The 24849-nt window shown below is 37.3% G+C and overlaps 1 protein-coding gene across 23 annotated transcripts in view; it reads left to right on the plus strand.

Annotated features, from left to right (window-relative positions):
* Positions 1-24849, plus strand: part of myt1l (myelin transcription factor 1 like) — a 410971-nt gene that overhangs the window by 129819 nt on the left and 256303 nt on the right. For all 23 annotated transcript variants that reach the window (XM_062982592.1, XM_062982596.1, XM_062982546.1 and 20 more), the window contains one exon: positions 8576-8679. The gene's annotated coding sequence lies outside the window, so the exon portion shown is untranslated. The remainder of the gene's footprint in view (positions 1-8575; positions 8680-24849) is intronic.

Here is a 24849-nt window from a genome sequence, read left to right on the forward strand (position 1 = left end):
TACTCATCTGCCAAATTGAGATTCTGATATAGATATTGCAGTTTTGCCAGAGCACATATCCTAGATCCTTCTTTGTCCAATTCCTTCCCATCAGTGAGTGTGAGTGTGCATATACACATACACACACTAGTAGTCCATGCTTTCCCTATGTTAGTTTTTCACAGAAGAGAATCTCTGTTCTGTTATTTCTTGCTGTTGTTTTTAACATTTGTTAGGACATAGATCTACTGCAAAATAGTTTGATTACATATGTTTGTGAAATACTCCAAAATAGTCTGATTACAGTGACAATGGAAACATATTACATGAGGTTATATAAAAAAGAGAATGGATGGGTAGACATTCAAAGGCCAGATTTCAGGTAAGCAGCCAGTGAGCCAAGCCAGATCTGAGTGAATTCTGTACATCTCAAGTCCAAAAGAGTGCTGTCCTAGCCTTGTTGGCCACTTATTGGCTGTTGCTTCCAAAGCCCACAAAAGACTTCACAGACATTAGAGCAGAACCATAGAAGAAGTGTGACTCCTTAAGTTGAAAAATATCTTAAATCAGTGGTTCTCAACCTGTAGGTCCCCAGATATTTTGGCCTTCAACATCCAGAAATCCGAACAGCTGGTAAATTGGCTGAGTTGTAGGCCAAAACACCTGGAAACCCACAGGCTGAGAACCACTGCCTTAAATGTATCAAGGGTACTGAGTTCCAGTAACTGAGCTCTTCGTCTACAATTGTTCGTTGATAGGATAAGGCTGAGGTAGCTTTCAGAGAGATAAATGTAAGGTTTTGATGGTCATCACAGTAGATCTTTCATCACTTGTTTCTTCCTTTAACTTTCCTTTGAAGGCTTAAAGTTAGCTCAGGAAAAAATCTATTTTTTCAGACTCAGTTTTGAAGGTGCACGGGAGGTTAAACTATTTCCTCTCTCTGCTGGATACTACCATCTCACCAGATTAGCAAATATTTGTCATTATTCTTCTCTCCTGCCTAAGAAGCATGTACATTGGGTTGTTGTATTTTCCGGGCTATATGGCCATGTTCTAGAAGTATTCTCTCCTGACGTTTCGCCCACATCTATGGCAGGCATCCTCAGAGCAGTACAGTAAATCAGAAAATCAGAACAGTAAATAAGAAGCAACACTCTGAGACATGGGAACTAGGGGCAGCTAACAAAGGATGCCCCCAGGCAGAAAATAGCCAGTAGATGAAGCCATTCAATGCAAATTATGGTGATTAACTGCAACATTCATGCTGGCCTCCAAATGACAAGAGTTCTTCCCTCACCCTGGACTTCCCACAGATATATATAAACCTTCCTTGCTGAGTTTCTCCATACCTCACAACCTCTGAGGATGCCTGCCATAGATGTGGGCAAAACGTCAGGAGAGAATACTTCTAGAACATGGCCATACAGCCCAGAAAACATACAACAATCATGTGATTCCGGCCATGAAAGCCTTTGACAACACATTAAGCATGTACATTGTTCATTCATCCTCTGAACCTCTTGTGGTTAAAAGAGTATTATTGAAGGCTATCAAGGTATTTCATGTTTCTTTGAGCGAGGAAACACTCATATCTCAAGCAAGAATTCTAAGTTTGCAAAGATTGGTGATAGGGCACATATTTGATGTGCAAGAGTTGGGTATATCAAGTTTAGTCAGTTGTGTCTTCACTTTAAAAGATGAGATATCTAACAAACTCATTCTCTGCATACATTTTGCATTAATATTTGTTTGCTTAAATAGTTTAACCCAGATCCATAAAGTTAATGAACTGAAGTGACATTTGTACTCATTTATTTTATTGTTTCTCTGTTTCACTAAACATGAAAAATTCCCAGCAAATAGTCCAGGGACTGGTGAACACGTGCTTCACAACAAGTGAGCAAAATACTAAACATCTGCTCTGGTAACCTGGTCTGGCAGGTCCTTTGTGACCAAGTCCTAAAGCCTCTTCAAACCCAGTTGTACTGATTTTGTTGTACTGGAGTGGTCTTCTTATAAATGAATACAGCAATCCTAGATCCACTTAGCTGGGAGAACATTTCAATTCAAGGACCTAATTCTGAGTCAACATAGGAAGTTGAATCTTTTGGCTCCAAGATAATAATTCTAATCTTACTTTTCTTCTCAAAGCATATAACCCACTTAGGGAGAGGGTAAATCGAAAGCAAATGGAGTGGGGAGGGAGAAGCTGAGAGAGGATTAAATGGTGAGTGGGAGTATAGCAAACCTTTTACATTTTCCACAGTAAAGAAGTGCAGAGGGGTTCAATGTAAGACAAAGAATATATAGTTGATGCTCATTGCCCTCAGATTCTGTACCCATGAATTCAAAAATATATGGCTTGAAAATATTTTTTTAAATCCAAAAGGCAAACTTTGATTTTGCCATTTTATATAATGGGCACCATTTTACTATATCCTTGTATATAATGGGATTTGAGCATCAGTAGACTTTAGTATCCACAGGACGTCTTGGAACCAAAACCCAGAAGATACCGAGAGCCCATTGGATGAAGATTCAGGAAAAAAAATCAATAAAAATTAAAGAAGAATGGTAAAGATTCACAACCTTTTCTTTCTCAGCTGATATAAAGATTCTCTCAGTGTGGCCAACTTGTAGTCAAACGGAGTGACTCCTTCTACACTGCCATATAATTCACATGATCTGCTTTGAACTGGATTATATGCATCTACTCTGCTATATAACCCAGTCCAAAGTAGATAATCTGGATTTTATATGGCAATATAGAAGGGGTCAGTATCTCATTTCTGCAACCTGGCAGCATGGTTTGTTGAAAAATAACATGAGGTGTTTCTCTTCCAAAATACTACATTTAGTGGGTTGAAAAAGATATTGTATTACAAAAATTTTAAAAATAAAATAAAATAGAGTAGCTGATGAAAATAAAATGTCCCAGCCATTTTCTATCTGAGAGGAAAAACTATTCAAGGCTAGGGATGGAAACTTGGAGGCATTATTTGCAACTCATAAGATGATAGTGTTCCAGAATACCTCAGTTGTAGGTCTAAAACAGTTCTTGAAAACCAGAATGTGCCAGCCTGTTGTATGTAGGTTGAGCTTTGAGCTTTGGTAGGAGAAATTGAAGAAATATGTTGTCTTGACTACTTTAAGTGTAAGTAAGTAAACTTTTATTACGGCCAATGACCAGCTCATATCAAGGGTACCCAGTCCCGTACATCCATATGAAACTGAAGGGGTTATCTTGACTACTGAGTAAGTGGTGTGCTCTACTCTGCTACTGATCCAGAGATTGGTGGTTGTGTGTGTTATACATCTTGTATGCCATTTCAACATTTTTGGGAAATCATCAAAATGTTTTTATCTTCACACATCAGTGTGGCAAAGAAACCAATCTGCTAGGGGCTTTGGATACTAACTAGAAAATGCATTGGTGGGACATTCATATTAGTTTAATTCTAGTACAATAATCTTTATTCAAAATAAATGTAACAAAAAGTCAAAAACCCCATGCTATAATAAATGTTTTAGTTTTTAATATGCCATAGGACTCTTCTGTTGTTTTTGCTATAAAAGAGAAATATCACAACCCCTTTTGACATGAGAGTAATGTTAGTTTCATACTTAGACTTTTAGTTCTGTATAGCTCTAGCAAATGCCTTTCATCTGGCAAAGAATAGAGAATTGAAAATAAGAGATAACTTATTACATTTCATTTGTAAATGTAGATTTCACCAAGTTAAATCTGTGGCATTGATCTCTTCAGAATTTTTTTCTTTCCTACAGGAAAAGGAATATTTTGCCTTAAATTTAAAGGAAAGAGACTCTCTAGAAATACATCGCTCATGTTTATGCCTGAGTGGGAGCAAGGAAGAGAAAAGTCATATGTTAGATTTTGCTGGAGAAGTCAAAGTTGAGTCGTCTGCTTTCTGCTTGAGTTGTCAGTAGTAATGAATAATGCATCTCATTGGGGGGTTGTCTTTGCACTGCTATGGTTACAGTCACTAGCCTTGGTGCTGAAGCAGAAGAACCACAGTAAAGGGAAATTAATTCATAGCATAAAGCTAGCACTCAGTCAGAAGTTTTCCATGATAAACATGCATTTATTGTGTAAACATGTTTGTAGAAAAGAAGGACATCCAGCAGTTTTACAGAGTTTCCATGGCAAATTTACTGTTTTGCACATGTCAGTTTATATATAATTAACATTGTGTGAAGCACTGTCATTTCCAACTTGCTGATAAAACCACTGATATTTAACCTATCGTGGTCTAACAAGTTAGTGATAGTTTTATGTGAGAAAGGCAAGGGGTCACTGTTTGCCTAAAAGCTCCTGATGGTTGTTTTAATCAGATGAACATGTGAAAATAAGTTTCATTCTTGGTCTGTAGTATACACTGAAAGGAAGAAAAAATGATTCAGCTTCTTGGTTTAGTGTCACAAAGTATAAATTATATGCAATATAGTAATAATAATAATAATAATAATAATAATAATAATAATAATAATAATACAGTAGAGTCTCACTTATCCAACATAAACCGGCCGGCAGAACGTTGGATAAGCGAATATGTTGGATAATAAGAAGAGATTAAGGAGAAGCCTATTAAACATCAAATTAGGTCATGATTTTACAAATTAAGCACCAGAACATCATGTCTAACAATAAATTTGACAGAAAAAGTAGTTCAATATGCAGTAATGCTATGTAGTAATTACTGTATTTACGAATTTAGCACCAAAATATCATGATGTATTGAAAACATTGACTACAAAAATGCGTTGGATAATCCAGAACGTTGGATAAGCGAGTGTTGGATAAGTGAGACTCTACTGTAATATAAAACTTTATTTATATACCGCCCTATCTCCCGGATGGGACTCAGGGCGGTTTCCAATCATAAAAACAACACAAACATTACATAGCAACATAATAACACATTATTAAGCAAAGTAAAATAATACAATTATAGTAATAAATAACACTTACATGCCCTGATCAAGGTGACGGGAACCATAAACCCAATATATTAAAATGTATCATTTTAGGCTAGAGAAATCTTGTGCAATATATTCAGGCTCAGAAATCGGCAGTATTTATTTATTTATTTACAGTATTTATATTCCGCCCTTCTCACCCCGAAGGGGACTCAGGGCGGATCACATTATAACACACATAGGGCAAACATTCAATGCCCATAAACACATCAAACAGAGACTGAGAGACACACGCAGAGGCAAGTTAACCTTCTTCTGAGGGGATGTTCGATTCTGGCCACAGGGGGGAGCAGCTGCTTCATCATCCACACTGACGGCACTTCCTCATTCCAGGTCGTAAATTAGTTAATCTTGCCTCCCCACTTTATAAGTGGTACCTTATCTCCTACTTGATAGATGCAACTATCTTTCCGGTTGCTAGGTCAGCAACGAGCAGGGGCTATTTTTTATTTTTAATTGACGGGTGCTCACCCCGCCACGGGCTGGCCTCGAACTCATGACCTCATGGTCAGAGTGATTTAAGGCAGCTGCTCAACAGCTGCGCCACAGCCCGGCCAATGTAATTACTCAAAAACCTGCCGACACCACCAGCAATTCAGTTCCTTACGGAAATTGGATAATGTAGGGGATTGTCTGATCTCTTTTGGCAGTGCATTCCAGAGCCGGGGGGCCACTGCCAAGAAGACTCATTCCCACGTCCCCACCAGCTGCACTTGAGATGGTGATGGGAATGCAAGAAGAGCCTCCCCAGATTATCTCAAGGTCCGCACTGGCTCATAGGAGGAGATGCGATCACAGAGATAGGTATACATAACTTCAAGTGAGATCTGAGGATTTGGGAGTTGTTAAGGGATCCATTCCATTACTGTGACACAGGAATGTGAAGACAAGAAGTGAAGTAATAGGTGTGTCACTATGAGTAGCATCTCTACTGTAGAATTAATGCAGCTTGACACTATTTTAGTTGACATGGCTCAATACTTTGAAATCCTGGGAGTTGTGGTGCTATCAAGCCTTTAACCATCTCTGCCAAAGAGTGCTAAAATTCCCATGATCCATAGCATTGATCCATAGCAATTAAAGTAGTGTCAAAGTGAATTTTACATTGTAGATGCATTTCATGTTTTCCATGATAACCCTCTTTGTGTTTGTGAAGATGGAGAACATTATCCAACTGGAGCTTTTGTATATGTCTATCTTTGTATATTTATCTGCCTACACATTTTAGAAATCTTATAAATCACACTTGTACTGTATTCTTAATTGTTCAGTGTTTTTATCTTATGATATTGTGAAGTATAGGCTTCTAAACAGGGAAACTATCTTCATCTTAAGTTCCAGTTCTTATACATTTAAATTGTTTCTTTTACAAAGTAACATACAACACCAGTACAGGTTTTTTTTAGAAGATTTATGTTAATACTCCTGAATTTAGCTGAAATAAACAGCCGGGTGAGCCCCTAAGGGTCTCTTCTGCTTCCTGACATACTCCACTGCAGCCCCATTAACATGTCTTCTCTTATTGCTATATACTCTGTTTTAATTAGTATATTTGAATTTGGAGCACCATACTGAAAACCAAAGCTTTTAATGGATCACCTGCTCTAGTTTTAACAACATCCAAGCCTTTATCCCAGATGTTTGGGATTTTAATATTACTGTGTGCTCTGTAATCTTCGACAGAATTTCATTATGGCTTACCATTTAGAATGAAATAGTTAATTACTGATGGCATTTATCCCAAAGTTGGAGTAACAGCATCAAATTAATGTCATAGCTATATAGTAGGTAAATTTTATACAGAAAATTCATGTAAGACAATTATTTCTTTTCCAACTATATTGAGAAGAACATTAGGTTTCCTCAGAAACTTACTGAGACATCTCAATAAGTAGTTCAAAAATGGAAGAAAAGTTTTCTTCTCTTGGATATTGTATTTGTAAAAATGGGATGTGTCTTGATCATGCCTATATGGTAGTTCACAAAGGACTGCAGTGATATCCCAAATGGTGCTCAATCTGACTTCATACCATTGTTCAAACCAGACTGTGACGGTTTCCTTGAAGTAAGGGAAATTGAAAGATTGCTGTGGGGTATGGGGCAAAGTGTAGCAATCTGCATGTTGTTGGACCACAAATTCCAGCCTATAAATGAACAGCCCTAGCTAGAGCTTATGGATGTTGCCAAGCAACAACATTGGAAGGGCCTTGCTCTGCTCACCTATGCAATGACAGCCAATGGGAAATGTCCTTCCTTTCAAGATGATATCCTCCCCCCTCTCTCATGGTGTGGAGGATCAGCTGACTTTTTCTTGAATGCTAAAGAGTGATTGTACCTATAGCATGCTGAGGGGGTTGAAGGTAGGCCATGCCACTTACAGTATCCTTCCACGGAGGAAAATGGTTGTTGGGTTGTTAATGGCTGCAGCTCAAGATAAACCACCTAAGACAATTTGTTATGGTTGTCTAGGCAAGCAAAATATCCATAAGGCACTAGATCCCATCTGATCTTGGAAGCAGGGTCATCTCTGGTTAGTACTTGGATGGGAAACTGCCAATGAAAATACAGTAGATTCTTGCTTATCCAACCTTCGCTCAGCCAACATTCTGTAGTATCCAATGCAGTTTGCTTCCCGCCTGGCTCCAAAGCTGTTTCTCTAGGCAGCAATGCACAGCGGGCCAACACACCTAACAACAACACAAGTGCAGCCAGACTCCCAAACAATTGGCAGAATATTAACGGTGTTCTGCAAGGCCTTTTTAAATCTTTCTTTCACATTTGGAAAGTGCCCTACTACAGACTAGGAATATCAATTCTATTGTAATTTGTAAGAATATTTAAATTCCATTCTCCCTACTCTACTGTATAAGGAGAATAAACTTGAGATTGCACCCTATCTAAATATGATAGAAAATCTTATTGAAGCTGGCAAGATTCATGATATAAGCTAATCATAGAATCATAGAATCATAGATTTGGAAGAGACCTCACGGGCCATCCAGTCCAGCCCCCTGCCAAGAAGCAGGAAAATAGCATTCAAAGCACCCCCGACAGAGGACCATCCAGCTTCTACTTAAAAGCCTCCAAAGAAGAAGCCTCCACCACACTCCAGGGCAGAGAGTTCCACTGCTGAATTCAGTATTCGGACTGTACATTATTCAGACTGTACGAATTCAATACAGTATTCAGACTGTACTGGCCGATCACATAGATATGTATCCTAAATTTTCCTTTATCCAAGTACAGTATTTCTAGATATAGTATCTGCAATTGTCGATTTACAGAGTTTATCTTTCATTGAGGAAGAATATATTTTTGACTTGATGCTAGACAAGCACAAATAATAAAATCCAAAATTGTTCATATATTTGTAGAAGGAGGAGTGTGAGCACCTGCATAGAGTTACAACATGTTATGAATTATTTTACTAGTGCCAACACGCAAGAAGGCAGATATTTACATTCTGCTTGTGACTCATTGGATCCAACCTTGTGTATTTAATGGCATATTATTTTATGATAAGAAGTCACAAAATCTCATCCAACCTTTTGTCTTTTTAACGTGGAAATTAATGTAACACATTTGTTTTGTCTTTTAGAAAATGAATTTGAAGGAAAATTGGTGAATCCAACTCAGTGGATTTGGTAGGCTTGGAAGGCAGAGTCTGGACCAAAGAACAATTAACCTGCTAAACAATTTCAGGTACATTTGAAATATCTGGAGATTATTGACAATAATATTTTTCTGATGTTTTTCCTGTTGCTTTTTCTTGCTAACTATCATGGTATTATTTGTCTGGTATGTTATATGTTCTTTGATGTACTTGTTATATTTTGTGTATTTTTGAGGGGACAATTAGTGCTTTAAAAATCCAAATGTTGCTAAATTAGAGATCAGCATATATTGGTTGCTCATGCCGTTATCCAAACATAAAAGATGATAATTTCCCATACAGGACGTAATACAACCATTTTTCATGAATACAAAATAAGGGTTGCCAGTAATTCAACCATATATCTTTATATATGGATTATGAGTAGAACAAAATAAGTGTGGCAACAAAGTTCGTTATGTTTTCCAATTTTCTCAACTATTAGTGAAGTTTTACATTAGCTATTGTTGTCAGAAATCTCAACCCACAGTCAAATCTGTATAATCTTAATATGGCAACAGATGAACTACGGTAATTACTTTAGGAACTAGGAACAGAACTGTATGTGGATATTGCACAATTGAATCCAGAAGATGTTATGTTTATGGTGCATCTAATGTGTAGTACTACTTTAGAAGAAAAATACTGAAGTCAATGGTGTATGAGCCCTTTCCTTGTGTTGCAATCCAATTGACAATTTGTAATTAGACTGATGAGTTATTAAAAGATGGGGTAGAGTGAAGATTACACACCTTCACATTTATTGTTCTACCTATTCCTGTATGCATTAATAAGAGCATTTAAACCTTCACAGAAAATAGAAATGCTTTTAATCTGTCAGGTTCAGAGTAAATTTTATATTGTAAGCAGAATTCTAAGATTCTTCTATTCTTCATCATTTCTATATGTCTGCCGATCTTCAGTTAAACCCAGAAAAGGATATTTTAAGAGTATCTCATTAAAAGTGTGTCCAAGTGCTAAATAATGGAGCCTAGCCAATCTATTGTCTCTGTTGTTGTATTTTCTGTATATTGTGAAACTTATGCTTCTATATAGGTAGGATTCCAAATCAAATAAGTAAAGGTCTGAATGTGTGTATTTCTATGTTTCTGGAGTGTTGCTTTCACTCAAGTGGTTAAAGATAGTACGAGTTAATATGTGAGATTCTGTGAAAGCATGAACTCACTGGATTGAGGTATCTTGAGATGGAAAGCTAACAGGCATCTTCAAGCATTATTTTTTCTTTTCTTTTTTAAATTGAGGGATTAAAATACTGATATTTGTAAAAACCATATATTTTAAAATGCAACTTAGATTTTATTTATTTTTTTCTAAATGATACTGAACTGCAGTGGTTCAAGCCCCCAACCCACAAAGCATGTCAACTAGTGAAACTACTAGAATTAGAATTTGATGATGCAAAAAGATGAACAAGAATAGATAAGTCAATAAATGGGTGGGACCACTGCTTGTGTGTAAAAGAAAGGATGAACAATCAAGAAATAAAGAAAATAAAGGGAAGTCTGCTATCTTCAACATTAGAATGCTGGAAAAAATAGCAAAATAAATTCCCATTGAACAAAATAGGCAGAATCCCAATAAGAATATTAGATAATAAAAAGTATACATGGAAAAGCGATAATAAGTTTAAATAAAAATGGTATAACAAAGCAAGGGGCTCTTATAAATTTGGATAGAACAACATAAGACTGGGAGGAGTTAAGAGACGTGGATCAAGCAGTTGGTTGTTATGGCATGGAATGTCGCAAAAGATTATAGAATGGAAGAAGAAGGAAGGTCCCGAGTCAGATTTAGATCCAATATTACAATCAAAATCCGAGAAAGAGAAAGGATTTATGGGGTTCATATATAACAAATTAATCAATACAATTTGAAACCCACCCTATTAGAAGTATGGAAAGAGGAAATAAACTGTAATCAGAAAGACATAGAATTGTGGATAAATTCAATTAAAAAACTTAAGATTGAAAAAATACAACAGAAAATATTGACGAAATGGTATAGAACCCCCCAGCAAATAGCCCACATTACAAAAAGAACACCTAAAATCTGTTGGTATGCATGTGGGGAAACTGGAACATTTAACCATATGTGGTGGGACTGTGCCGAAGTACAAGAATTCTACAGAAAAATAAAGGGGTAAATGGAGGAATTATTAGGGCAAAAAATAGGTTTGAACAAGAAACAGTTTTAACCCTGAAACTGGAAGGGAAAAGTGGCAATAAGGATTGGGCCAAGATGACTAAATATATATTAGCTGTGGTACAAGCTATCGTCGCCCTGGGATGTAAAGAACATAAAAAATGGGATATACAAAAATGATTTGAATGTTTAGCAGACTATATGCTTCAAGATTACATCATGGCTAGGAAAAATAAATGTGCCAATGGATACCCCAGGGGGAAGTGGGAAAAACTGAGAGCCAAGGTAAAGGGCAACAGAAAATATGAGGAATTGAACCAGACTATCTTTACTATCCAACAAACAGAATGAATGATAAAGAAAATGTACAATTGTTCCTGGAGGGAGGGGGTGAACAGGAGAGGAGGGGAAGGGAAAAAGAGTGGAAAGGGGATGGATAAAAGTAGTGTCACGAATACTTATAAAGCAAAGGTTCTTTTTATTGCAATTTTCAGTGTGAGAGGATATGCCAGAACTTTTACACTTTTACACAAAGAACAACATTAGACACACAGACATACAGATTCTATGTAACTACATTCGATGCACAAACAACCTACTGTTACAAAGGGGGGGGGGGTTACATTTTTACTCAGAATTCACACACAACATATAAACATTCACTCATTATCATTCATACATCACCATTACTCCATCCGTCATCTCCTGGAGAAGAACACCTGTTAGGCCAGACTGCTTCCTTGCAAATTTGCCAATGCACCCAAACTTCTAAAATGCTTCTAAAATGCCAAAATGCATCCTCTTTCCCTACATGACTCCAAAACACACTCCTTTCTCTTCCCTAGAGAAAAAGAGGCTAAGTGTATAGAATTCTTCTTTCCATTGCAGATCTGACATTCTCCATAGTACACCATCTCCATAGAGCATGGCAGCTGAACAGCATCACTGTCTGTCACACCTTTTGGATTGTAATGAGGTCTCTCATATAGTAATATTTCTTCTGATGTTGTCCTAAAATTGTTTATGAATGATAGATATTTTCCATCCTGAAACATGTTGATTCCATCTCGGTTTCCTGGCAGATGTTGACTCTGTGTAATTGGTATTGGTAACATAAGCAGCCTTGTGTTGACTTGTGTTGACTTCCTTCTTAGCATAAGGAATCTTGTAAACATTTCCATAAGTGATGTTGGTAAGTGTAAGGAGCCACAGTGTTGACTTCCTTACTTAAAAGAGCCATTGTCTTTGGAAATATAAGCAAGTTGTTTTTCCCCAGAAGTTCATCAGGTCAGTAATATCAACAGTTAATCATTCCCCCACCCTCTTTTTTGTTAAATTGTTGAAATACATATACTGTATACATCACTTCTGTTATCCTCTAAGCTTCCTCATGAGGAAATGTGGTTATGTTATACTCTACTTGTTTGACTCAAATAAAAAAAAAATTAAAAAGATAAAAGAAAAAAAGAAACCTTTTCTATTATACTTGAAGCTGAAAAGATAGTGAAAGAATCAAGAACAATTAATTCCATCATTAGAATATAGCATAAAATAGATAATGACAGCAGCAGCAACAGCAGCAATATATATCAGAGTATTTGCAGCACAGCAGTAGTTGGATGGAAGCAATGGAGCGCAGAACAAAGAGACCCTCAGAGACGTTGGTAAAACTATTTACAAAGTTTTACTGTGTGTAGCAGTAATCAACACAAACAGACTTGCAGACGACAGACGAACACAGGACTGTTCTGTTCTCCAACAGAACTTGACTCGAACTCTAGGCAGACAGAACTAAACTGAACTGACGCAATCGGTATGCACAAACACTTGTGTCTGGATACTCCCTAGTTCCAGCCACACATCAAGGTCATCATAGCTTCTTGGCAATTAACTCTTTCCACACCATGGTACATTCTGGATGATGCAATCAGTTACAATACAAGCATGGCACAAATTGCATTTAAACACTATCAATACACAAATCCCATATTAACAATATATTTGGCAATGTAAAGATTTTAGTGTGATCGTTTAAAACAGAAATTTGGGGTACAGGGTAGTCCCTACGTTACCAGCAAGATAGGTTCTGTACATTTGTTCTTAATTTGAATTTGTGTGTAAGTCAGAACATGCACATTTTTAAATGTAACTGCAGCCTGTCTGTCTGTCTATCTATCTTTGGATGGCATAGGGAAGAGCTAACACCTCATGACGTTTATTTTGCTGTCTGTGCCCCTGTTTGGAATATTTCATCTCACTTTCTGTCCCTGTGAAAATTGGCTTTTGAAAAAAAATTGGTTTGTTATGGAAGCAAGGATTGTGGGCTTCAGTGAAGAAACTCTTTTCTTATGATAACACTTAAAGGAGTGACATTCCCTTCCTAGGGGTAGATTTCTCTTATTTCTTGTTGTCTCACCCCTGTTCTTAACTATGAGTCATTTGTAAATCAGATGTTTGTAACTCTGGGACTGCTTGTATTTATTTATGATGTATTTATTTGCCACTTATAGATTATTTATTTAACTTACTAGAAAATTAAAGAACCACACAAATACAATTAATTCTTAAACTAGGTTTCATGCAATTTTCTTTTCTTTTTTAAACAAAAAGTTAATTTATGTTTTTATAACAGATAGTAAAGGTAAAGGTTTCCCCTGACATTAAGTCTAGTCATGTTGTTACAGAACAATTAAAACACATAATAAGAGTAAAGATTTTCCACTGACATTATGTCTGGCATGTTTGACTCTGGATGTTGGTGCTCATCTCCATTTCTAAGCCGAAGAGCCGGCGTTGTCTGTAGACACCTCCAAGGTCATGTGGCCAGCATGACTGCATGGAGCGCCGTTACCTTCCTGCCAGAGCGGTACCTATTGATCTACTCACATTTGCATGTTTTCGAACTGCTAGTTTGGTAGAAACTGGAGCTAACAACGGGCGCTCACTCTGCTCCCTGGATTTGAACCTGGGACTTTCGGTCTGCAAGTTCAGCAGCTCAGCGCTTTAACACACTGAACCACCGGAGGCTCCTTAAAACAGATACAAAATAATAAAAATATAATTTTCTAATATAAGGAAGAAAAACATATACAGAAAACTACTATACAGGAACACAATTTATTTAGTCTTCTAAATGCTCCCTACCTATAAAGGGGATAAGGAAAAAGATGACTTCCAGAGGAAATAATTGATACGTAAAGAAGAAAAACATCCATTAAATATTGCCTCTATTGTAGCATAGTGGGTTAAACCGCTGAGTTGCTGAACTTGCTGACCAAAAGGTCGGCAGTTTGAATCCATGGAGTGGGATGAACTCCTGATGTTAGCCCCAGCTTCTACCAACTTAGCAGTTCGAAAACATGCAAATGTGAGTAGATCAATAGATACCACTCTGGTGGGAAGGACCCATTGTCCTTCTACTGATTATATGATAATATTATCAAAAGCTAAAGTTTAGATATACAGTACCTCAATTTTTAACTAACAAAAGAAATAAAAACATTCCAGTCTTCTATAAAATTAATCAAAGATTTCTCCTTAATCAGCATTGTCAATTTGTCTATTTTGATAGGTTCATATATCTTCACTTGCCAAGCTGGTATCATCAAAATTTTCCATTATTGAGCAAACAAGAGACAAGCTGCTGCAATCATTTATTGTATATCTCTCTCATGCTGCCTCTTGATAGGATTCTCCATGTTTTATGTGCTTTAATGAAGTTTCAAAGAACTATTTGTATACTTTTATAATTCTGAGCACTGGTGTCAAATAGTAATTTTATAGAGCTACATCCCTTAATTGATCTTAGAAGGATACATCCATGATACTACTTATGCCTCATCCAAATATGGTGATCTGTATGCTTCAAGTTACTTAATGAGGTCCTTGGAGCACAATGTTTTAATTCAAGTACACATAGGTTTTGTCTCTTTCTCCAGGAAGGAGACTTTTTGAGAGGTCAGGTGCCCCCATGGGAGTTCTGTTCTATTTAGAAACCTAGAAAATCATTGGTTTAGAAATGAAGACATCAGTCTTACAGTGACTCCAAGGGACAGACTAGATGACTCATAAAACATTGCCCCTGGTTTAGATGAGTCACAGTTGAAATATTTATATGACTTGCTCTTAGATTGATCCAAGGTTGCCTCCTACAGAACTAAAGCTGCTTTTTCACTTTCTCCAGAACTCTTTGCAGGACACAACTATAATAATACATTTTCTTCCTCAAATGAAATATACAACCCTAATATTCACCTGTTTTATCTGTTAACAGGTAGCAATGTATTCCTGCAGTCCTGTGTGGTGCATACAGTAAATAGTAATTTGGAACCCCCAAAATTCATTAAATGAAAATGAAAAAAAAGCAGTCTGTAAGTTTGTTGCTCACAAGTAGGAAATGTCCAACCTGAAACTATTCTAATAATGAAAGAGTTTCTATGTCTTGGCTTACATAAGTGTCAAATTTCAACTTTTTAAAACACATGTTGGTGCATATGTTTAAGTTTTGTAGAAATGCATGATATAATATGTATCCAAAACAGAACAAGCCAAATAATTAATATACATAGTGATATTTGTGTAATCAAGATCATATTTGGTATCATGGTTTTGGGGAAAATGAATAAATGCCCCAGTTCTTTTATAGACTTTGCATATATGAGAAATTATAGACTATGCATGTATGAAATTAAAGGCATGGATTTTATAGAGTAAATTACGAAGTTCCTTTCCCAATTGGGCAAGGCTTATGCATTTTTGATAAGGTTGTCAGGACAGTACAATTCTTTTACATGGCATTTCAGGACCAAAATAATATGTGGATGTATTTGTGTTTATGTGTATGTGTGTGTTCAGCGATAGATAGAAACAGAAGATGGATTTCCTATATTCCCTCAAAATAGATATTATGCACAACAGAGGCTCTACTGGTTCTTATTGTACAGTATTTTGTTCGATAGATGGCTAAAAAACTTACTCTTACACTAATATTAATACAGATATTCTCATTTTAATGCACATCAGATACATAGAAATATTAAACATCAAAAATATTATTGTGTAAAGCAGGCTATACTATGCATTTGTATATAGGCCATTTCTGTATACATATTTGTAAAACAGACGGGTTCTCTCTGAGTTCACCCACAGATTCATGGTCAAAGCAAAAATTTTAAGGCATACCACTTCTCAAAGGCAGAGGCAGAGTGGTTAAGAATTGGGAAAGAGATTGGAAGGTTCTCTCTTCATTTTCAATAAATCATAAAATGCACTGAACAATGTCACATGGAGATTGTATAGATAGAGATGGGAGGAGAAGAGAAATGTATGTCTCCTTGAATTCCCTGAAGGAAACATGGGATACTTTTTGGCATGTGTCTTCAGGTTGGTTCTGATTTATGGCAGTCGCAAGGCATCCCTCTCATCCAGTTTTCTTGACAAAGTTTGTTCAGAGGGTGTTTGCCTCCCTTTGATGATGGAAGAGTGTGATTTGCCCAAGGTCACCCCATGGGGTTTCATGGTCCAGCAGGGATTTGAACCCTGATCTCTGGAGTCATAGTCCAGTCCTCAAACCACTACACCGCTCTATGATATGATATAAATGGGACAAATCTGATGTTTCTGAAAGCAAATCTTCCCTCCAAATTCTCCTTGAAAAATTATCTGAGTAAATGTCACATATCTGACATTTATAGTAAACAGTAAATATTGGTCTTATAAACAATTTATTGCAGCCATTTTATGTGTGCAGATTCGCTAACATGCTCCTCTAGAGACCAACATTTTCAGATCTTGTAAGCACATTGGGTTTAGATGTTACAGTAAAGATTCTGCTGCCAGTTACATCAATAATTAGAGTTTTCTATTGGTTCAGTGAGAGGTACAAAATTATATGTAATTATACAACCCAACAAAAAGTTTTTTCTTGGTTAACATAATTTTTATGAGTGAGCAGATGAAAAGTGGTATATGGCATATATGCTGTATCTCAAAAACTAGAACTGATAGGGGAAAACTGGTACCATTTTTGGAATTGGCAGGTCATATATACCTAGAAACAAGTCAAACATTTGAGGCATCAAAACGTGTGTTGGCTGGTATTATTTTTGTGGTGATATGAATGGGGAAGAGAAAGTAAGAACGAGTGATAGGGAACAATATTTCACATTTGAGAAAATTCTCCCTTTCTTTCCTGATTATGCCCAAGTATCTGCCCAGTATTTTTCTAACACAAAGAAAATATTCATTTGCCATGGCATTTAGAAAGAGGAGGGACAAAAGAAAAAAGAGAGCATCCATCATTAGAATATGTGAAGCTATAGTATGATATAGCAGGGGCCAGAATCCAGGTAAACTTCAGTAAATCAAATATAGTTGCCATAGCCCAGAGGAATGCCGTATCAGTGTGTCACTGTATATCTTGATTTTTGTATCTCTTCCTACCATTGTTCGTTCATTTTCCTGGTTTTCCATCTTTCTGGTGTTTTAACTTTATTGCTTTATTTTTATGTTATACTTTTAATTTATAGGTTCACCACTCAAGGAACTGTAGTTATTGCTTAATTTAAAAAAGACATATTGGTGTGTGTGTGTGTTGCTATATATCTGTATATCTATTCATTTGTGTATTTATATACAGGCAGACCCCGAGTTACAAATATCCAACTCACGTACAACTCCTAGTTAGAAACAGGGGCGAGGCAACAGTAAATGAAAGAAATTTCCTCCAAGAAGGGAAAGTTACTCCTGAAAGTGACAGAAAGTGAGATGAAACCTTTCGAACAGGGGGCAGACAGCAAAATAAGCACCACAAGGGTGTTAACCCTTCCCTATGCTGAACTTGCTGACTTAAAAGTTGGCGGTTCGAATCTGGGGAGCAGGGTGAGTTCCCGCTGTTATCCCCAGCTTCTGCCAAACCTAGCAGTTTGAAAACATGCAAATGTGAGTAGATCAATAGGTACCACTCTGGCGGGAAGGTAACAGTGCTCTATGCACATGACCTTGGAAACGTCTATAGACAACGCTGGCTCTTTGGCTTAGAAATGGAGATGATTACCAACCCCCAGAGTCGAACATGACTAGACTTAATGTCAGGGGAAAACTTTTACCTTTACCTTTACCTATGCTATCCAAAACAACAACAACAAAAAAGACGGGTTGGATTGACACTTAATAATATACCTGTTCCCACTTATATACAGATTCATCTTAAGAAAAAACCTACCTTGTTTGTAACCCGGGGACTGCCTGTATATGGATGTGCACTGTACTTTGAGTGTATATCCACGATATATTCAAGAGCCTGTTCTTCCTAGTTTAATGTTTTACATTTATGAGTTTTGTCAGAAACTGCTTTGCATTGAATTAGACCTGTGTGAAATTTGCATAGAAAAGGTCTCCAACTACAGCATTTCCTACACAAAGTTATTTTCCTGCTTAGAATATACTCATATCTGTGTCAAAGAAAGAGAGATAATTTAACCCCTCTTCCTCAAAATGCCATGCAGTTTTTGCCAAGAATAAGTTTTAAGTCTTCAAAAACTGCGTTTTTCAAACGATCTTGCAAGAGGAAGAACATTTCTAAAATTACTTACTAGTTTCTTCAGGAACATAATTAGAAAAAATTTTCAACTGTACTTAAAATCAGCTTTTATTCTGACAAAATAGACACATTGAATCATTAGTATTTATAAACGATATAAATGAATTATTAGTTTATTAGGGTTGTTGTATGTCTTTCGGGCTGTGTGGCCATGTTCCAGAAGCATTCTCTCCTGACGTTTCGCCCACATCTATGGCAGGCATCCTCAGAGGTTGTGAGGTATGGATAAACTAAGTAAGGAAAGGAAAGAATATATATATCTGTGTAGAGTCTGGGGTGTGGCAAGGGTCCTTTGTCACTGGGAGCCAGCATTAATGTTTCAGTTAATCACCCTAATCAGCATTGGAGATGTTTTTGTCTCTTGCCTGGGGGCATCCTTTGTCAGTCAAGCCCTCAGAGTTTTGGTTCCCATCTACTGTTTTGATTTTGGAGTTTTGTAATACTGGTAGCCAGATTTTGTTCATTTTCATGGTTTCTTCCTTTCTGTTGAAATTGTCCACATGTTTGTTTTCTCTGTGTAGTCTGACATGATAGTTGTTGGAATGGTCCAGCATTTTTGTGTTCTCAAATAATATCCTGTGTCCAGGCTGGTTCATCAAATGCTTTGCTATGGCTGATTTCTCTGGTTGAATTAGTCTGCAGTGCCTTTCATGTTCTTTGATCCTTGTTTGGGCGCTGTGTTTGGTGGTCCCTATGTAGACTTGTCCACAGCTGCATGGTATCCAGTAGACTCCTGCAGAGGAGAGAGGATCCCTCTTGTCCTTCGCTGACCGTAGCATTTGTTGGATTTTCTTTGTGGGTCTGTAGATAGCTTGTAGGTTGTGCTTATTCATCAGTTTGCCTATGCGGTCAGTGGTTCCCTTGATGTATGGTAAGAACACCTTTCCTCTGGGTGGATGGGATTGGCAATTAGATCTGAGCCATACTTTATACATCTTTATGAATAGAAGTAGAACAGTGTGGGTAGGGCTGGTGGCTCCTATGTTTAATCCAATTTTTAATACAAACTTTAAAGTCACTATCCATGGTGCATATAGTTTTGTATTTTGTGAATTTTAACTGTGTTTTTCATCTGTTGAAAGCTGCCTTGTATCCCAAACAGGGAAAAGGGTGGAATGCTGCTGCTAATATTTCCAAATGTTCAAATAAAATTAAAACATGAATACAGTAGAGTCTCACTTATCCAAGCTAAACAGGGCGGCAGAAGCTTGGATAAGCGAATATCTTGGATAATAAGGAGGGATTAAGGAAAAGCCTATTAAACATCAAATCAGGTTATGATTTTACAAATTAAGCACCAAAACATCATGTTATGCAACAAATTTGACAGAAAAAGTAGTTCAATACGCAGTAATGCTACGTAGTAATTACTGTATTTATGAATTTAGCACTAAAATATCACGATATATTGAAAACATTGACTACAAAAATGGCTTGGATTATCCAGAGGCTTGGATAAGCGATGCTTGGATAAGTGAGACTCTACTGTATGTGTTGCTGGCTAACTTCAGTGCTCTTCTGATTTGTTGCCTTGCTTTAATGAAAGAGAACATATCAAATCCGAGAGTTCAATCAATTGTGTATAAACTGCCTCAGAGATACTCAAATAACAGCCTCAAATATTTAGTGTAACTGATTATTTTGCAGTGTACATAAAATGCTACTTATTCACATTTTATTTCATATAATGTCACCTAATTTTCTAGATTCTTTAATGTATGCTAAAGTTTTAAATGTGCTTTAGGGAATTCAGTAGGGTGGGTATCTTACCTTATGCTAAATTTAGGAAAACCAGGAAGACCACTGCTTCTAGAGGGGAGACATTAGAAAAACTTGACATGTGTCAATCCAATTTATAGAAAATAGCAGAGAGGAGGGGGTGGAGAGATACATTTTTGGAACTGAGGTCATGTTTTGGAGCAGAAGAGTACACACAGTACCATTTAATTGCTTTTTAATTTTTGTATTTGCTTTGTTTTAAATTGATCAAGATGTGTGATTGTTAACCATCTTGAGTTCCCTTGGGGAGAAAGGCAGATTATAAATAAAGTAAATAATAATAATAATTTTGGGAAAACAGTAAGAAGAATAGAAAAGGAAAAAAAGTGAGTTTTGGAATGGGAAGGAGATAGGATACAAGTGATTTGTTTTCTTAATAAAAGGCCAGCCCTTAAGCATCCTATGTGCCTAATGGAAGAAACATGAAGTCTTTCTAGGAGAAAAGATGCATTGTTTGTGTTTCTAGTAAACTTTTTTCTGTATTGATTATTTTCTGGATTAGTGGTATGCATTTGGGACTTACCTTGTTCCATTTTGTGTCCCGGCTTTTGGTGGGGTCCTGTTCCATTTTCATCTGACCTCCCGAAATTGGGAGGTCAGACAAATTTTTTTGTTTTGTTTTCTTTCAGCCGAAAGCACCTGGGCCTACGAGTGCAGGTTTTGGGCCTACACAGTGCACCCGGGCCTCGCTGGGCCTTTGGATCTCAATGAGCATATTATTATTATTATTATTATTATTGTTGTTGTTGTTGTTGTTGTTGTTGTTGTTGTTGTTGTTGTTATTTGTTGAAAAACATTTTACTGGGGGTTCTTTATGGGTAGAAAGATGGTGAAAATTCACACCAAGAATATTGATGTGTGAACAGAGTTCCCATGGTTGTGTAGCAATTCACCTTTTACTTATTTTTATTCATTTTTATTATATCTCATACTGCAAAAGAGATTTTATATTACCATATTTGAGAAATGTTTGCACATGCAACATACGTAACATGTTATATCATGTATCTATGTCTTCTGCCATATGCATACTTGTAGATTAATAGTTACTGTGAGAATGAAAGAGTTATAGCCATATCATGGCGTAACCTAAGCGTGTTAGGCATTGGCTGTAGAGCCTCATAATGTGAAGACTTTTTTATAAATGTAGTCATATTTTTATGCAGAATCTATATTGAACTTTTTGTTCTCTATCTTTCTCTCTGTCTTCTGTTCTACCGTCATATCCCCCCTTTTCATGTATGTTTCCCTGGATTTTAAAATTGTGATTTATGTAACTATGTAATTTATGCTCCATGCTTTCAGTTGTTGGGAGTTTTCCTGGTACATTGTTTGTAGAAAAGTAAATGCAGAATTCTATAAATCACGACTATAAATATTAGTAGCAGAGAACAACACTTGTTGTATCTTTGTCATGGTAAATTGTGTTTTTAGAAATGAGGCACCAGGCTCTTTAAATTATCATTTACAGACAACATTTCAGCACCCTTAACTGCTCTGGCCACTTCAGTCTCAAGAGACCGTCAGCAGTGATTGATCACATAGACTCTGCTGATGTCAGCGGGCTAAAGAGAGCAGTTATGTTCTATCAGGGCAGGGTCAGACAACACACCAATAGGAATTAGAGGAGGAAAATGCTTTAAGTGCTTTCAGAAAGTCATAACTTCAGCCCGCCAGCAAAAACAATTATTAAATTGTTTAAAAAATCTACTAATTAAATTATTTTAAACACCAGTCTTGGGGTACAATATCTCCTTGATGCACCAGTGACAGCCATAGTTTGTTGTGGAACCATGTACAGAATGGTTTAGTGGATCTTCTTCCCATTTTTAAAAGACAAACAGCATTAATGTGCATAGGATTTTGAATGGAAAAAAAATCCCCATCCCCTCTATTGTGGCTGGTGAAGCGATCTGGAGATTTCTAAAGCTTGCCGACTTTTTTGTACCCTTCTGGCTAGCTTTATATGGTGATGGATTTTGGAAGGCATACATGCATTTATGAGATTGTGCCAACTTATTCTCTTTGAAAGACTGCCCAGGATTGCATCTTTAAATGGTTTAGATATGTTTACAATGAAACAGTCATCATCATCAACACTATTACTCATGGACTGGGGTTAAGTTAGTGACCTTCCTGTATTCCCAGCCCCCACAAGCAGTAACAAACTAATACCAAGTGGGCCCATATAGTCATCTCCTAGAAACAAAGTGAACTTTTGATGGAAAACAAAATGAACTGTTCAATTCCTGCTTCTTGGATGTAAAGCTGTATAAGTGAGATATGAGAAATGTGGGCAGAGTGTTATAGATGGTGTATGTATGTGCATAGTATTGGAAATCTACACAATAAATATTACTTGAAATCATCGTCGATCACTCATGTCTGAGTATGTCTTCCAAGTGTAGTGTCTTGGCGGTGGGTCTGTAGGTGACTCTGGAGATCTATTTCTTGATCCATATATTCTTCCACAGTGAGGACATAAATTTCCAGGTGGAAAGTGGTCCTGATGAGGGTTGGCTTGACACACCTTTCTCTTGACACGTTTCTCCCTTTCACCCCCCATTTGTGCCTCTTCGAATTCTACAGCACTGTTGGTCACAGCTGACCTCCAACTAGAGCGCTCTCAGTTCTCGGTGTTTATGCCACAGTTGTTAAAGGTCGTTTTAAGCCCATCTTTAAACCTCTTTTCCTGCCCACCAACATTTTTTTCCATTATTGTGTTGGGAGTATAGTAACTGATTTGGGAGGCAATAATCAGGCTTTCAGAAAATGTGGTCAGTCCAGTGAAATTGATGGCTGTAGATCATCATTTCAATGTTTGTAGTCTTTGCTTCTTCCAGCATACTGACATTTGTCCACCTGTCTTCCGAAAATATTTACAGGATTTTTTAGAGACAATGCTGATGGAATCATTCCAGAAATTGAGTGTGATGTCTGTAGACCACCCACGTTTTGCAGGCATATAACAGGGTTGGGAAGATAATGGCTTTATAAACAAGCATCTTGGTCTCCCTATGAATGTCCAGATACTCAAACATTCTCTGCTTCATTCAGAAAAATGCTGCACACGCAGAACTCAGGCGGTGTTGTATTTCAGTGTCAATGTTGACTTTTGTGGAGACGTGGCTGCCAAGGTAGCAGAAATGGTCAACATTACACCATTAAGCTGTATATCTGGCATTGCAGAGGGGTTGGCTGGTGTCTGCTGAAAGAGCACTTTGGTTTCCTCGATGTTCAATGGGAGGTCAGGTTTTTCGTATGCTTCTGCAAAGATGGTTAGAGTGGATTATATGTCTTCTTCTGAATGAGCACAGATTACATTATCATCAGCATATTGGAGTTCTATAACAGATGTAGTTGTGAGCTTGGTTTTGGTTTTAGTCTGCTAAGCTAAAATACCTGATAGATGATTTCCATGCTGGTAGTAAGCTTCCCATCGACAAGGAGCAGTATCATAGCAATGAAGATGGAGAATAAGGTTGGGGCAATAACACATCCCTGTTTGACACCTGATTCCATCTTAAATGAGTGACTTTGGGAATCACTCCTGTCCAAGACTGTTGCCACCATGCCATCATGGAGGAGCTGCAAGATGTTCACAAATTTGTCAGGGTATAAGATTTTTGGAGGATGGTCCAGAGAGCACTGCAATTCACTGAGTCGTATGCCTTTGCAAAGTCAATGAATGCCATGGACAGAGATTGATTTTGTTCCCTGCATTTTTCTTGGAGCTGTCGTTCAGTGCAGATCATACCCACTGTTCCTCTAGAGAGGCAGAAGCCATTCTGGAATTCTGGGAGGATGTCTTCTGAAATAGGTAGAAGGCAATTTGCAAGGATTCTTATGAGGAATTTCCCAGCAGAGATTACCAGTCTGTTATTTCCCCTTTTTGGAAAAGGGTGATAATGGTGGCATCTTTGAAATCTGCTGGGATTTTCTCAGTTTCCCACACTTTTTCAATGAGTTGCTGGAGTTGTTGTGTCAGCTCAGGTCCACCCTCTTTAAAAGTTTCAGCAGGAATCCCATCAGATCAGCTGGCTTTGCTGTTTTTAGTTGGCAGATGGCCTTGCTGACTTCCTCCAAACAAGGCAGTGCTGCAAACTCATCCCTGGTTTGTTGTTGTGGGATTTGAAAGAGAATCTCCTTAACCACATCGGGGGTTGTTGTAGTGCGATTGATTTTTTATCCTTCAGAAGTTTGTTCCATTTGTGGTGTTAAAGAATCCCCGTGCATCATATACATCTGCAAGATGTTGGATTTCTTGAGCCTTTTTGTCCACCAGATATTTTTGAGTTCTCTGGTTGTTCTTTCGACCTCAGCTTTTGCACTGGCATAGATCTTCTTCATAGCAGCACAGTTGGTGTCTCTGTGCCATATTTGAAGGCTTACTTTTTCTTATCAAATAACTGCTGGATCTCGTTATCATTTTCATTGAAACAGTCTTGATGTTCTTAGTTTGGTATCCAGTGGTTTCTTCACAGGCTGTGATGACGGAAGTCTTCAGTTTATTCCAATGTTTCTCAACATTTTCAGGGTGGTCTATGGGTAGATGATCCTTGAGTGCTTGAAAAAAAGCTCATTTGGAGGGCTCTTGAAGGGCTTGGGTGTTCATTTTACACCTTATCTTTCCTCCTTGGAGTCTGCATTTTGGGACAATTTTGAATGGCCGTCGTGG

The sequence above is a fragment of the Anolis carolinensis genome, chromosome 1 (genome assembly GCF_035594765.1).
Source record: "Anolis carolinensis isolate JA03-04 chromosome 1, rAnoCar3.1.pri, whole genome shotgun sequence".
Lineage (NCBI taxonomy): Eukaryota > Metazoa > Chordata > Lepidosauria > Squamata > Dactyloidae > Anolis > Anolis carolinensis.